Raw genomic sequence first — 17040 nt, forward strand, 5'->3', positions numbered from 1 at the left:
TTTGTGTTTTTTATCCAGGTCCAGTTTTCTACGAATTCATTTGACGTCTAAACTCAATTTAATCTTGGTCACAGGTATCTGCCTGCTGGGCAGGCAGACAGCATAAACACCAAGGTTTTTGAATGTTCACTCAAGAACGAGGTGATGTAGGATTATGAAATTGATGCCGTAGGTGCAGCTGCTTTAACCAGATATTAATGGGCATGTATGTTCATATTTGAGGCTGTATGTAAACTTCTGACCATATGTGAATTAGAGAAAATCGAAAATAAATTGAAACTTCTTGGTTTTTGAAATTATTAAAGCTGTATGCTGTAAAAAAAACAAAAACATACAGTTCAAGGAAATCATTAAAAGCATAAAATTACCATTGGATTCATGGCCATGATGACTTGAAACTCCTTACCACAGCTGAAGGTCCATAAATACCTGCAGGCACCGTAGGCAGAGGTCGAAATTCAGTTGAAATCAGAAATTAGACTACATTTGAATCTTTACTGGTAAACACTGGGTCTCACCTGCTGAAAGAGGCAGCGCAACATCTGAAAGACTAGAAATTCAGAAGTGAACTTGAAAGCGAGAGATGCAGCATAACAACATCAGTTTCTATTTAGAGGAATGAGAAACTGAGCTCATTGAACATTTTGCTACAAAGCACAGCAGGGCTTCTGTCCAACACAGGTGATCATGATGATGTTGTTTGAAAAGACCAAATGTAAATTCTCCTCTTTCACAAATTAGGAATCAAACAAAGAATACAAAGACAAGCAAAGTCCACTTCTTTGACAAACATGAATTCTCTCATTTGAATAATTTACAGTTAATCTTGAGCTGTGATTGGCTTAAAAGTGATTAAATTTTTGTCTTTAGTTGTTCAACAATTTAGGAACTGATGCAGTGCATTGTAAATGTTGGATTGAGATTCTACTTCCCATTAAAATAAACTGACTTGAGCACTGCAAATGTTTCTGAGGAGGAATCCAACCAGCCAGCAAAGGTATGAGTCAACACAAAACTCTAGATGGATGGCATTCCAACATTTACCAGATGAAATTGTGTCACAACAGAGTTTCACTTGAAAAGAATCAGTTTCTTTTCAAAGGAACATTAAACTGGGCTCACTGATCCTTTCATATCAGCACAGCAGAACTTCTCTCCAACACTGGTGAGTACAGATAATTATGACTGAACAGTTTGAAAATCCAAATGTGGATCATCATCTAGAGACAAAGAAGATTGCAGCTAAATGTCTAATCTCAGGGTCAACTGGATCAACGGGTTTTCCTCAATAACGCAGGCGTCTTTACAAACACTGGTAAGTGCAACTCATCATAATTTACTGGTACAGCACAAATCTTCAGTTCACTTTGTTCATTCACATTGATTGTTTGTTAACGTTGTCATTTAGTCACAGATCCATATCTTGGCTATATTGTTATTTCGGGGCCACCAAACAGGTTGGAGTCAATGCAGGACTCTAGAAAAAAGTTTAACAAAGTTCTGTTTAAAATTTAAGGTTCACAAAAGCTCAGGTAAAAGTTTTGGATAGTCAAGTCCAGGTTCCAAACACACAGGCAATTCAACAGTTCCTTTTTGCACAGAATCTCTCAGAAACCAAAGTCTCCTTATCAATGATCTCCAGGTTATCTGCACAGAGTGAACAGGTAGAAGAAGGTAAGAGAGGAAAAGAAGAGAAAGAGCAACAAGACAGAAAGAGGACAGATGGACCATTTTTCCTTCTTCAACTTCCATCATTCGATACTTTGCTCTACCTTCACATTCTTCCTCTTCTTGGTGTCCAAAGTCACCACTGCTGCCAATCAACATTCTCCCCTAATGTCTCCGCTTTCATATTGAACCTTTTGCCTAAGATGTAGTCTAACTGTGGACATATTCCTCTACTCCTTTGTTCCTCCTTCATCTCATATGTGTTCACAAATATTTCCATCCTTTTCACAAACTCCGCCACCATCTGTCCTTCCTTTTTTCTGTCATTAACATCATAAATATCCAGCATCCTCAACACCTCTATGCCTCTATGCCGTTCACCTACATGTCCATTAAAGTTTGCTCCAATCAGCACTCTCTCCCCCACTGGAGACACCCTCTACCACTTAATCCACCTACTCCAGAATTCTTCTTTCTCTTCTGACTGTTGAGTATTTACACTGACAACATTCAACATCACCCTTTTGGACTCATGATACTGTCTGACACCCACAACTGGTATTGTCATCAAACAGATCTAACAGTTTTTAAAAAACTGTGTAAAACTGAGTTTTTAGAGCAGTCTGAAGTGTAAACTTTGGGCTCACAGGGATTACTCGATTACATTATTTGAAACTTTGGTCATGTTTAGCATGAACATCCACCACTGGAACAGGAGACATGTGACAGGAAAGTAGGGAAAGCAGAACAAGTCCTCTTTCAATAGAATTAAAATTGGAATTGTTAATAAAATCATTTTCTTTTCTTTCTCACTCAGAGTGCAGACATGTCTGCTGCCAGCTGTCTTCTGTCTGAAGATCAGTTTCTGTGCTCCATCTGTCTGGATGCCTTCACTGATCCAGTCTCCACACCATGTGGACACAACTTCTGCAAAAACTGCATCAGTCAACACTGAGATATCAGTGAGAGGTGTCAGTGTCCTTTGTGTAAAAAGGTGTTTAGGATCAGACCTGAGCTGCACATCAACACTTTCGTCTCTGAGATGGTTTCGGAGTTAGATCTGAAGCTCAGCAGAAAGTCAGCAGCAGCAGCTCAGAGCAACAAGCTGCCAAACCAGGAGAGGTTTCCTGTGACATCTGACAGCTTCATGTCTGAAAAGACATCAACTGATTGATGCTGAGGAGAACCTGGAAAGTAGGATATGTGTGAAACATGATCAACCTCTGGAGCTCTTCTGTAAGAGCGATCACACATGTGTCTGCATGCTCTGCTCTGTTATAGACCACAATACTCATGAGTTTGTTCCTCTGAGAGAAGAATGTGAAGGAAAGAAGGCAGAAATGGGGGAGACTGAGGCTGAAATTCAACAGATAATCACGAAGAGACAACTAAAGATTCAGGAGATCAAAGAGTCAGTGAAGATGAGTAAAGATGCTGCAGACAGAGAGAAAGCAGAAGGTGTTCAGGTCTTCACTGCTCTGAAGGAGTCTGTTGACAGAAGCCTGAACGAGCTCATAAAGGAGATAGAAGATAAACAGGAAACAACAGAGAAACAGGCTGAAGTTTTCATCACAGATCTGGAACAGGAAATCTCTGAGCTGATGAAGAGAAGCTCTGAGGTGGAGCAGCTCTCACGCTCTAAAGACCACCTCCACCTCCTCCAAAGATTCTCATCCCTGAAAGCTGCTCCAACCACCAAGGACTGGACAGAGGTCAGTATCCATCCACCATCATATGAGGGGACTGTGGTGAGAGCTGTGGGTCAACTGAAAGAGACACTCAGTAAAGACATGAAGAAGCTGATTGAGGCTGAGCAGAAGAGGGTCCAGAAGTATGCAGTGGATCAGTGTTGGGGAGTAACGGAATACATGTACCGGCATTACATATTTAGAATACAACATATGAGTAACTGTATTCCATTACAGTTACCGTTTAAAAGGTGATATTCAGAATACAGTTACTTTGTTGAAATATGTTAGGTTGTCCCCTCTCTATTTTTGGTAATTCCACGCCGGTGGAAACCCAAACAAAACACGCATTAAGAGGGTCTAATGCCTGTGTCTCAATCTCGTGGCCCATGTCACCTCTACTTGCGGCCGCATAATGACGTGAAGAAATATTTTTAAAAATTATTATTCAAAAAATAATTTAATATGAAGGCAATAGGCAGAGTGTTACAGGCATAGCCCTAAAGAATGTAGCCTCATGGGCAGTGTAGTCTGTGCTGCAGGGAGAATGGACTGCCATACCTGTTATGTGTCTGTGAGCGCGAGGAGGGAGAAAAAGGGGAGTGGAAAAGTACGAGCTGTCATCGAGCAAAAACGGGAGCTGGAAGCATGTAAATATAATAATAACCACTGCAGCCAAGAAGAGTGCCTGACGAGCCCAGTTGTAAGTAAGCTATTAAGACTCGACTGTACACTTTGTTCGTGTTTTCCTCCGAAACAATAAGTTCCGTTGGAGCAGCCTTTCAACGCCTCTCTCTGTCTCTTGCTAGCAAACTTGACCCAGACTAGAAAGGTAAGCTAGTTTTCGGCTACGAGCCCAACAGGAACCCGACGTATTAGCCAAAGGTCCCTTTACTGCGGTTCGCAGCCGCGGACCTGTTTTATATACGCGTGGAATAGTTTTCTATACCAGATCGCTGCAAAAAGTGCAGCCTTACCTAATGTCCACCTACTACCTACTGTTACTCATTTTATATTAAGATTTAAAAATCTAGTTGGAATTGGTATTGTCACGGTTTTGGGTCATTTTGACCCAGCATTTTGAGTTTCTTATGTTTTGATTTATTTTTGAATGATGGATTGTTGTCTGTTTCTCTGGTGCTTTGTTGATTATTATGATAAATCTATGTTTCAGTTATTCTGGTATATTGCTGTATTATGATTAATGTTCTGGTTGTATTTTGTTATTATTGCAGGTTGAGTTCAGTCTGTCTCACTCTGTCTACTCCGTGTCTTAGTTAAGTGTGTCTTGTTTCCTGTTTTACTTTGAAGGTTCATGTTCATGTCTGATGTCAGTGTTTCAAGCTTTGCTCCCCCTGTCTCGTTAGGTCTCATTCCTCCCAGCTGTGTTCCCCTTCTGTCTCTATTCCTTGATGACTTCCTCAGTGTATTTAAGCCCAGTGTTTCTTTGTGTCAGGGTCTGTGAAGGTTCTCAGTCATCGTAGTCTAAGGAGCTTGGAAAGAAAAGCGTCTGGACTTGTTTAAGTTTGAAGATGTTCCACTGCTGATCCGAGAAACGTCCGGTAAACTTCAATGTTGAGGTTGCCATTCTCTTCAATGTGCACAGCGCAGTCCAGGAAATGACCTCAGGGAATTGCATGATAGGGTGGACCCAGGTTTCACAATGAGCTCACCCGAAACCCTGGGTGATTGTGACCCACACCCGTTTTCACACCTTGGCTCATGTGATTAGGTAGAGGATCATCAGGGGGTCCTTTTATCCCTCTTTGGGGGGAAACTCGCACTGGGTTTAAATCTGGGACTCTCCACCATTTGACCTTAGAACTGAAGAAGCTTCTTGGATGAGAGGCGAAACGTCTTCAAGCAGCTTAAAGAAGTCCAGATGCTTTTTTTTTCCAAGCTCCTTAGACTCTTTGTGTCAGTGTTGCGTCATACCCTCAGAATTCCCTGTGTGTTCCAGTTTGTGTTTTCACGGTTTGGTTTCTGTTTTTGTTTTATGCCTGCAATAAAGCTGAGATTTTCAGTTACAATTCCGTCTCAGAGTTCCTCATCTCCGCCTGCCCGCACACAGAGCCCTGACAGAACGACACGACCAGCATGGATCCAGTGGACTCACGTTTCGCCTCAGAGGGTGAGTATCTCATGCAGCTGTGGGAATACTACGGGAGGATAATCCACGCTGCGGACCCCTACAAGAGGCAGCTGGAGGTCCTTTTTTTTTGTTTGTTTTTTTTAAATCATTTTTTGTCGTCCACTGTCGGTTTCCTGGATATTAGCGGACTAAAACAAATGATAACAGATCTGAGAGTGAGGCTCAGCTTTGAACTGTTTGGCATGGGCGGGTCGGGGAAGGAAGCTTCAGCTGTCCTCCTGGAAGCCCTCGCCACTTGGTGTTCTCAGCGCCAGCAGCATTTTTCGCCAATGTTTATTGCCAAATCGCTCGATCCACCCTTAAGGAAGAAACGGTACCCTCGCCATCATCCCCCTACCACACTTCCACTTTCTCCTGCTGTACTGGTCGAGACAGCTGTTATTAGACCAGCAGCACAGGACACCGCAGTAAGTAAAATAGACTCTACCATAAGAACGAATTCTCTCACTAAGACCAGGGACGTTCAAAGGAGCTCTTTTATACTGACTGGCAATTTTAAGACTATTTTTGCTGCCAAGCTGCCTCTCCCTGAGAAGAAATCATCACCTACAGCATGTGACATCAGCAAAAGATTTAATAAAATATAGCGTTGAGTTTAATGTAATGTGTTGTAGTTTAAACTTTATAGTTCAAAAATATCATTGATTTTTCTCAAAACAAGTGATTTGCTTTTATTATTATTATTATTATTATTATTATTATTATTATTATTATTATTATTATTATTATTTTAACTCGCAAGGTTTTAGTGGATGCTTTAAATCAGGGGTGTCAAACTCCAGTCCTCAAGGGCTGGTATATTTTCCATATGTCCCTGTTGCAACACACCTGAGTACAATTAGTAGGTCATTAGCAAGAGTATAGAACTTGACTGCATGCTGAAGTGGCGCCCCCTAACCCTACTCAAGTAAATTTAACTAAATGTAAGTGTTTGGAAAACTGTACTACTAGAAGTTCTTTTATTGCACCATGTTCACTCATTCATGAGCTGCTGTAACATGAGTCAAATGGCTGAACTGCCACCTCAGCATGCAGTCAAGTTCTATAGCATCTTGCTAATGACCTACTAATTGTATTCAGGTGTGTCTCAACCGGGACACGTGGAAAAGTTTCAGGACACCGGCACTCGAGGACTGGAGTTTAACACCCCTGCTCTACCATAATCCCCAAGAAACCAAGGATCACTGGACTAAATGACTACAGACCTGTGGCTCTGACATGAGCACCAGGTACAGCCACAACAACCTGGTGCTGAATGCCCAGAAGACCGTGGAGATTATTGTGGACTTCAAGAAGCACACAGCCCCACCCCCCCCGCCATCATCCTGACTGACACCCTCATCACCTCTGTGGACTCATTCCACTTCCTGGGTACCACCATCACCCAGGACCTGAAGTGGGAGCCCACCATCACCTCCGTCATAAAGAAAGCCCAGCAGAGGATGTACTTCCTGAGGCAGCTGAAGAAATTCAACCTGCCAACACGGACGATGATGCAATTCTACACTGCAATCATCAAGTTCATCCTCACCTCCTCCATCACCGTGTGGTACGCTGGAGCCACTATCAGAGACAAACAGAGACTGCAGCGTGTTGTGCGCTCTACTGAGAAGGCAGACTCCCATCTCTGTAGGACCTGTACACCTCCAGGACACTGGGGTGTGCAGCTCTGATCACAGCTGACCCTTCTCACCCTGGACACAGTCTGTTTGACCTGCTCCCCTGAGGCAGGAGGCTCCGGTCCATTCGCACCAGAACCTCTCGCCATAAGAACAGTTTCTTCCCCTCTGCTGTTAGACTCATGAACAATAACCATATGACTGTTTCCACCACTAACACATGACCCTACACTGTGTTCACTGCATCATTCCATGTTTGCACTGATCACCACCTACACTCATGTATATATCTATCTACTTAGCACTTTTAATTTTTATTTTTATGTTTATTTAAGCGTTATCTGACAGTATGTTTGCACTAAGTACAGCAGCAATTTCCTAATGTTGTAAACCTGCTCAACATTTGGCAATAAAACCCTTTCTGATTCTGATTATACAGAAATGAACTGACTGTGTCTGTGATTAGAAAAACTGATGTACCTCTGATGTACTCGTTTCAAATCCTTTCCCTCCTGGTCACTCCAAATGAAAATTTTATCATCTTCAGTTTTGCCTCTTGTCTTTTTGTCAGGGCCACTGTCTCCAAACTGTACATCATGGCAGGACTCACTACATCTTCTCCTTGTTACACCTGTCTCTCTCTCATTCACACATACAAATTCTGTCTTACTTCTGCTGACTTTCATTTCTCTGCTCTCCTACCTCCACCTCGCCAGGCTCACTTCTTTCGCTATAGCTCACAGTGTCTCTACAAACATCAGTCCACAGAAACTCCTGAACTCAGCTGTCACCACTGTAAACAAAAAGTGAGCCCATCTGTTATTTTGATTTTTTTTTTTCTAATTTCACAGTGTAAGATGAAATATCATTGTAGCTTGACCCTGTTAACCATGGATTCAATCAGCACAGCAGAAGTTTGGGAGTCTTTATTTAAATAAATAAATGAATAAATGTATACACAAAGATCACTCCAGCTCCAACTCTGGGTCTTAACTTCCTATCCAGCCTGGTAAGGCTGTTTCTGCTGCACCATGTCAGCATCAAGGTCCCAGGATCCTACTACATAAACAGGAGAAGCTGATTAGCAGAACTAGAACAACCCCTGCTGGCATTGGTCCATGAACTTCTCTGCGCCAGTGACTGGAGATTATTAGGGTAGAAAATAGTAAAAGAGAGATGATGGCAGTAAACAGCCAGACTCTGGATATTTATGTGAAGTCCTATATCCAAAACCTTAAGTTTCCAGTTTTGAATTAACTCCAGTCCGACATGATGGAGCTCTTAGCAGGAGGCAGAGAAGATGACAAAGTTAGAACGAGGACATCCAGGAAAATTCAGCCTTCCCACAGAGTCACTAGTGCTAAAGGTGATGCTCTTACTTCTAAGCAGGAAGAGATCCCAAATAAACAGGAGGAGTCTCAGGATGATCACCATCTGTCAGAAGATCTGTCACAGATGTGGCTAGCTGCCAGTATCTTAGGACCTAAAATGGGTTATTTGCTAAGCTGTCTGTCTTTTTTTCCATAGCTTGTTTTGTTTGTTTGTTAAGGCAAATGGTCAGGTATGATGACTGCACTGACAATAAGTAAAAAAGCAGGAAATCAGCAATGAAAATCTTTGTATTCTTATTTTTTATTTTTACATGTGTCTTTAAAACACTTTGCAAATTTTATTATTTGAGTTGTCAGTAGCAGGTTAAAAAGGCATTAAAACATGGAATTACATTGTACAATATATGTTGTGTGTACAAAACCTAACGAAACACATTAGAGGTACAATTTGTTAGGCTTTTTTCAGCAGATTTTTCTTTTGTTGTTTTCATCCAAATCTATCCCAGCCCTGCATTAAGGCAAGACTGCTGCAGCATGATATGTGAAAATCTCACTCCATTACAGCTACAGCTTTTCTCCTAGCATCATATAACCACTATAATACTCTTGATAGAGCTAATTCACCAATCTCATATTATACTGATGCCACAGTTTTACCAGGGCCTGTAATTATAAAGCTAAATAATCTAATGTCATGCTTAATATTCCAATGTCATTTCAGCTCCCTATGTCTGCCGGTCCTGCAGTTTTGTCTCTTTTTAACTGCAGATGAATCACTTGCAGCACAAATTATGTGACAAACTATTGCTGGTAGCTGTATGTATTCTCATTAATTGGGTTAAGGATAAACCTCCCTCTGTGACTTTGTGGTACAGAGAATTATTTAAAGTTATTTCTCACGAAAGAACTGCTGCTATTTTAGGAGGAAATGAAGGTCTCTTTCTCAATGTTTGGTCCCCTTTGCTTTCTTATTTGCCAAATGATTTGCCCCAACTGTTGGGAGGGGGGGGAGGGGGGGGGGTTGCGATTAAGATGTTCTCAGTTAAATAGGAAGTAAGTGTAAAGGACAACAATTCACTCTTGGAGTTTATCTTTTTCTCTTTCTAAATCTATGGGTAATTGAGCAAAAATATGTTTTCTTTTTTGTTTTTTTCTCTCTCTCCTCTTTACACCATATGTGTATTTGTACAGGTATATAATGACTTTAATATATTCCCTTTGGGTTTTTTTTCTCTTTTCTTTTCTTTCTTTCTTTTTTGTCTGCTTTGTTATGTTTTATGCTTTTCTTGATAATGAATAAAAACTGTTTATAAAAAAAACTGCAGATTTTTAACCAGTAATTGATAACTGCATGTCCTCAAGCAGCAGCTGTGAGGTCAGCGTCTGTTCAACCACACTATCCACTCCATCGGCAGGTCACCGGCAGGTCACCGGCAAGCTACCCGCCGGTCGTGCTCCCAGTGTGGGTTTATTTTTGAGGAAATTCCCCACAGATGGTGTTAAAGAGGCTTACTTCAGGTAAGATGGTTTACTGCTGTTTAATCTGCAGGTCAAATGCCAATGTTGTAAGGTTAACAAGAAGATCAGAGTTTGCAAACTTCGATTAAACCAAAGACAAAATGCCTTAAAGTCTTATCGTTATAATCTAATGAAGGATGAATTAACCATTAAGCGGATCTTGTGTTCTATTTACTACAACATCTTATTCTTTTGTGTTCTTTTGAGCTTAAATCTGGACTTTTTGAAGCAGGTTTAGAGTTTGCTAACTGTTTATAAATTTGAAGCTCTTTGGTGTGTTGGGGGAGTGGGAGAGCACAGTTTATGCTTAGACATCATCACTGTTTCCAGCTGTCTCCTGGTTATAATTAATATTTAATATTATTAATATTTCTCACACACAGTTGTTCTTCCAAAATTTCATGTAAACAGGTTGCTGTAATATTAGAATAACTTAATGGCAGCTCGGTGTCAGTAAGTTACTGTAAAAGAAAATACTGTAATTTTCTGTGAAAGTAATTTGTAGCAAGGAAAATCTTGTTTTAAATTAAGTTTACAACTAATTTTCAGTAAAAGAAATTTACAGTACTTTTACTGTAAGCAACATTTGCTACATGATTTTTTCCTGCTTTAAAGATTTTTACATTACTGTAAAATAATGTTGTTTGTTTCTCTTTCATTTACTATATTACTATATTTGTACCTAAATTATTCTGAAATTTACAGTATAATTTTAATTACTTCGTGCCACTTATATACTCTAATATTGGCAGTGCTGGACACACACAGGGAAGGGTTGGGGTCCGGAGCTCCAGCTGGTGTTTATGACGTGGGATCAGGTGGAGGAAAAGCGCCTTATGGGGGGGAGGGTGGCAGATATACAGTCACAGAGTGGTGAAAGGCGCACTTGCTCCATGGATGGCACTTCAGCACCAAGCAGCAGCATCAGTAGCTGTTAGAACAGGTCCCGACTCTTTGCACGGACTTCCTCCATCGACGAGCCTCCAGCCGGTTCCTGCTCCCGGTGTGGGTTCATGTTTGAGGAATCGTGCCACATGAGGCGTTAAAGAGGCTTACTCCTGGTAAGACGGATTCCTGCTTTATAATCTGCTAGTCAAACGTGCTAATTTGTAAGGTTAACAAGAAGATCCCAGTTTACAAACTTCATTTAAACCAGAGACAAAATGCCTTAAAGTCTTAACATTACGAACTAATGAAGGATTAATTAAGTGTTTAGAGCAGCAAGCCACTGTTTACTACAACATCTTATTTTTTGGTGTAGCGTCACGGGAGCAATTAGTTTAGACCATGGACCTTTTTTAAGCACAAGAAATCAAATTACTTATAAAACCGATGTTATTTGGTGTGTTGCAATTTAACAGCACATGCTGATCTATTAACAGTCCATATAAATAATAATACTTTCTATTACAGCTCAGTAATAAAGGGGTAATAGTAGGGTAACAAGGAGAAATAAGAATGTAATAATGTACTAATGTACTAATTTCTAATTTGTTACTATGCAATTACCAAAGTAATAACCACTTAATATCCAAGTAATATCATGGTAGTACCAGTGGTTACAGTATTATGCTGAAATGTGTGTGATTGGACAATAAGGGCCCTAAAACTGGGGGCAAGGATATGGAAATACAGCTTGCTAATAAAGTGGTAATAGTAGGGTAACAAGGAAGAAACAAGAATGTAATAATGTGGTAATTTCTGAGTAATTACTACTCATTTACCTGGGGTAATTTCTGTCTAATAAGCAGGAAACAGTGCTGCAAAATTCAAAACGGTTTGTTTCTATTTAATAACATATCAATAACCTATTAAGGCAAAGCCGAAAGTGCAACGCAAGTTTTAATTAGTTAATTAATCAATTTAAACAGGACAGTGAAACTGCCATCTGACTAACACATGTACACCAGCCTGTTCGTGAATCTGTTACTTGTGTGTCTCAGACTGTCTGTTTGATCAAACTGTAGACGCTGATCCAGTTTTGATGTTGAGTAGGACTCTGGATCCTCTCCCAGCTGAGTGTACACTTTGTTTTACATGTTTAATTTAATTAAACTAATTATCTACCCATAAGTTCTTATAATTATTTGGTTCCATGGTTGATCTTTTTAATATCGCACAGTCCAATTTTCATTTCTGTTTGATGAAAAAAACATTAAAATTTCAGAGACATCAATGAAACCAGCAGGGATTATAATTTACTGAGTGCACTCAGCAGGTATAAACTGAATGTATGCCAATCAATAAATTACATTTCATTTGACCCGAATCCAATAAATGTAACATTTTACAAGAAACAATGGAAAATTTACATATAATTAATTTGTTGGGGTTTTTTTTCTTTGATTTAAAAAAGTGTCAAAATTGTGTTGATATATTAAAGTGACAATATCTGGAAAGTTCAGATTATTTCTACATCAGTGCAAGTTGTTTCAGTCATAACGATGCTTGTTTCACCTTAAAGTGTGAGTACCAGTGTTTTTTTAAAGAGGAGGACTGTCTTGCCCTTCATCTCTTCTAATTGGCATTACATAACTTATCTTGTCAGGCGTGTTTGTGCCATTAGTTCATTTCAGAGTCAAGTCATCTTTATTTATATAGCACATTTAAAAGACATCAAGTGTTGGCCAGAGTGCTGAACAGAGGGATAATATAATAAAAGAATTAAAATAGAAAGAAAACATTTAAAAAAAGAATTGTAAGACATGTAAGAGTATATAGCATATAATGTACATGCAAATATGCACATACATATAGAAAACTGTACACATTCACACACAAGCACACATATGTGAACATAACGTATATACACATACAACATCATCCAATGAGATAAGAGACCAAATAGACAGAATAAAAAAGATATCAAAGAGATCCGAAAGCCTTGGAAAATAAGTAGGTCTTGAGATTCGATTTCAAGACTTCCAAGGATGAAGAGGATTTTATGAAGGGGGAAGACTATTCCAGAGTCTCGGGGCGGCAATGGAGAAAGCCCTGTCACCTCTAGATTTGAGCTGGGAGTGTGGAACTGATAAAACCATCTGACTGGAGGAGCGCAGAGATCGAGTGGGTAAGTGCAGGCTAAGAAGATCTGAAATGTAACCTGGAGCCAAACCATGGAGAGCTTTAAAAACAAATAGTAAAACCTTAACATCGATTCTATGTTTAACTGGTAGCCAATGTAGAGATGTGAGTACTGGGGTAATATTCTCTCTCTTTCTAGTACCCGTCAGGAGCCTTCAGGCTGCATTTTGAACAAGTTGCAGGTGGGTCAGGCTTGAGTGACAAAGCTTTCAAATGCAATTATCTGTCAATTAAGACTTTCCCCCTCTAATTAGGCTATGAGCTCACTGGGTTATTGGCAAAATTTCCTCCTGTTGCTTTTGGATTTTAAAGATCCAAATAACTGGATTTAGTCTGGGGGTTTTACTTTCTGTCAGCATCTCAAAGCAAAGCACACCAGTGTCAGACTCATATCACTCATTTTCTTTGATGAGTAGAGCAGAGAGATAGTCCTCTTCTCTGTAGCAAATTACATGTTGCTGTTACATAAATATTTAAATCTCATAAAGAAATGCAAAAAACCTATTAAATCCTACAAGACAGAGCATGGGGTTTAATTTTGGCGAACATAAAATCTGAAGCTTTTAAAACAAGTGTTTGGCTTTTTGTAGGTCAGATGTTTGGTGAGGGACGCCAAGGGATTAGAAACCTGCAGAAGAAGTTTGCGAGACACTCTTTTTTTGTGCTTTTTGAGGCAGTCATGTTGCACCTTGTGGCGTGTCAGGGTGAGCCGAGGCTGCCAGATAAAACCCAAAAAGGCTTCGCAGTAATCCGTGAGATCAAGGTGGGGATTATTCGAGGTAATTGTTGTCTTAGTACTCCAGGATAGAGCTTAGCTGCTGGACAAGAATGAGCTGGAAAGGCAGAGTCAACAGAGGTGAATGAAGCGGGACAGATCAGAGGAAACTGAAAAACGAGAATAAAAATGAGTAGTAAAAAAAGGGATTTAGAGGAAAAAAGGAGGCAATGGGATGAATAGCGAAAGTACATAAAGAAGAAGAAAAGACAGGTAAAAGTACATAAAGAAACAAAATAAACAGGAGTGATTATATGGAAGCAGGGCAGGAGTAAGGACAGAAAAGAAGGTCAGGAGGGAAAAGGACTGCTGAGAAGGGTTAAAGTGAGGACTTAAGAGGGAAGGGAAGAAATAAGGAGGGACAGTGAAATGATGGATGAAAAGGTGGAAAATTTTAAGGTGCAAGGATAAAAAGGAAGAGGCAAGCACAGATAGGAAAAAAATGAGTTAAAAATGAAGGAAGGCGGGACGTAAGGAAGATGGCAGCATAAGCTTGCAGCTCCCGGTCAAAACTCGAAAGAGAACCAGAATTCGAATATTTCCACCGCTAAACCGTGTAATAAATGCCATGGAAGGTGGAAGAAGGTCAAAAAGACAAGGAAACATTGAGGATTTTGTGAAACAAGTGGAGCTGGCAAGAGGAGGCAACGCAGACATGTCCGAGAACAGCGTGCAAGGCGAGCAGATGGAAGGAGATGTAGCTAGCCACCCTCACGCAGACTTCCAGGACATCATTAAGGAAATTCACTCACTTAAAGCAGAGTTTAAAACTGAGTTTGCCACGTTTAAGAAAGACATCACACAAGAAATGAAGGACGAATTCGACAGCTTCAAGAAAGACATTAATATAAAGCTGGCAGAAACTGCGAATGAGCTAGCTAGCCATGAGACCAGACTCGAAGAAGCTGAGAAAAGACTGGAAGACATGGAAAGGTGGAATTTGGCCGCAAACGACGCTCTAATCCAGTCGCTTCAGCAACAACGGAATATTCAGATGAAACTGACTGACTTGGAAGGCCGTAGCCGACGGAACAACATTTGCATTTTTGGCCTAAAAGAGGGCTCTGAAGGAAACTCTGTGCTGCAGTGTGTGGAAGACTTGTTGAGAGCTGAGCTTTCGCTCCCGCCGGATTCTGCTCTAAATATTCAGAGCCCTGGTGCCAAAACCCGGACCAGAAAAACCTCCGCGATCGGTAGTGGTTAATTTTCTTCAGTTCTCAACCAAGGAGATGGTGCTGAAGGCAGCGTGGAGGAAAAAAGTTGTACATCAGGATAAGCAGCTTGTCTTTGATCATGACTACGCTGCCGACGTGGTTCAAAAGAGGAAGGAATACGCTGGAATTAAGAAAGCCTTAAAAGAGAGAGGAATTCGGTTCCAGACGCCTCTGACCAGAATCAGGATCCACTGGGAGAGCGGCGTCAGGACATACGACAGCGGCCGGGCGGCGGCGGAGGAGCTAAGGAGGAGAGGAATACAGGTGGAGGTGCTGCAGCGGAGCGGGGAAAGCGCGATGCTGGAGGAGCGACTGCAAAACGCATTAGGATGGCAGCGATGTAACACCGAGAACTTATAAGTGAGGATACAAACATTTGAATCCGGTGGAAATGATTGAACAGTAGAATTCAGAAACTAAAGGTTACTCTGTTGCAGGGTTTTAATAGTTTTGCAATTTTCATTAGTTTTTATTTTTATTTAGTTTTGACTTCAGATTTTCAATTTTATATCAGTTTTAATTAGTTTTTACCAATTGTTTGCTAGTTTAGTTTAGTTTTTATTTTTTTGAAAATCCTTAGTTTCAGTTTAGTTTTGATTAGTTTCAGTTATAGTTTTAGTTGTGTTTGCAATAATTAAGTGTAACAAAATCCCAGTTTCATCATATCAGTCATTCTGCTTATCCTTGGGTATGTTGCTATTCCAGCTACCATACTGCACCCTGGACAGGTCGCCTGTCTGTCGCAGGGCTAACACGCAGAGACAGACAACTCACATCTCACCTATGGGTTCTTTAAATAAATAAATAAATAAATAAATAAAGGCAGATGAACAACCATTGATACCAGGCAACTATAAAATGTATATCTTGGCCCCAATGAGACTATTAACTCTCGCAGCACCGGGTGTTCGTAATTTTGGTTCAAGTGAATTGATAAACTTTTTGAAGGCAATTGACTCACACAGTTGTGTAGATATCCCCGTCCTGTTGTCTCGGGATGCATCACGCTGCCTTGCCTGGGGTTAGCTTCTGTTTTCTGGGGATGAGGGTTGAGTGTGCTCCCTTACCTTCTCAAGGTAAGCTAGGTTAGCCTTCTTGTGTGAGCTTTTCAAGTGCACTTTAAGGTTTGTGGGATTTTTTTCCCTTTAGAAATGTCCCTCATAATTTGTCTCTTTCCACTACAAGACACTTGCTTTATCCAAAACACAGTCACATTCAAAGTAATCCCAAATTGGACTCTGGCTCCCGACTTTTCCTGACATGATTCTGCGCGTGGACGGAGCAGCGACACAGACGACTCGACTAACGTACTGCCACCTGCTGGCATAATGAGAGACAGCAAGAAAAAAAATCTGTAAACTAAACTTCATTTTCACCCTTGACTATTGTATGACACGCACACATCAATGAAAACTAAACACATTTTTGCTATAAATTCAGTTAATTTTAGTTAGTTTTGTGAACACTCATTATAGTTTTAGTTAGTTTTCCTTTTTTTGTTTTTATTTTTATTTCTGTTAACGAAAATGTTTTTTCAAGGCAAGGTAGACCGGAAAGTGGTAGGTTTTCTTTTTTTCTTTTTTTAAGGAACCTAGGTTGGATCTCACAGGGGCCCCTAATCTGAAAGGGATATACCCCACGAACCACAGGGACACTGTGGGTAAGAAATACGTATTTTCAGTTTCTCTTAAGTTTCTTGTTATCTTGTTCCAAGTTCTTAGAGTTAGTGTGGGATGCTATGATAGTGATAAGCAGTGTTGGGTAAGTTACTTTAAAATAGTAACTTAGTTACATTACTAGTTACTTCTATCAAGAGTAACTTAGTTACTTCAAGTTACTCGTTACTTTCAAAGTAACTAGTTACTAGGGAAAGTAACTTTGGTTTTACTCAGAATTCTCTTGTTAATGTGTTGCTTCCATAACTTTGCCAGTCTTCTAGCTTGCTTACTTGCCACAAGTGCACTGTGCCACCTACCAATAGAAAGGAAAAG

The 17040-nt window shown here is 40.3% G+C and overlaps 1 pseudogene; it reads left to right on the plus strand.

Moving 5' to 3' along the window:
• Positions 1-79: 79 nt before the first annotated feature.
• LOC146491472 (E3 ubiquitin/ISG15 ligase TRIM25-like) lies at positions 80-6094 on the plus strand (annotated as a pseudogene).
• Positions 6095-17040: the final 10946 nt, after the last annotated feature.

Source organism: Neolamprologus multifasciatus, chromosome 23 (assembly GCF_963576455.1).
Source record: "Neolamprologus multifasciatus chromosome 23, fNeoMul1.2, whole genome shotgun sequence".
NCBI lineage: Eukaryota > Metazoa > Chordata > Actinopteri > Cichliformes > Cichlidae > Neolamprologus > Neolamprologus multifasciatus.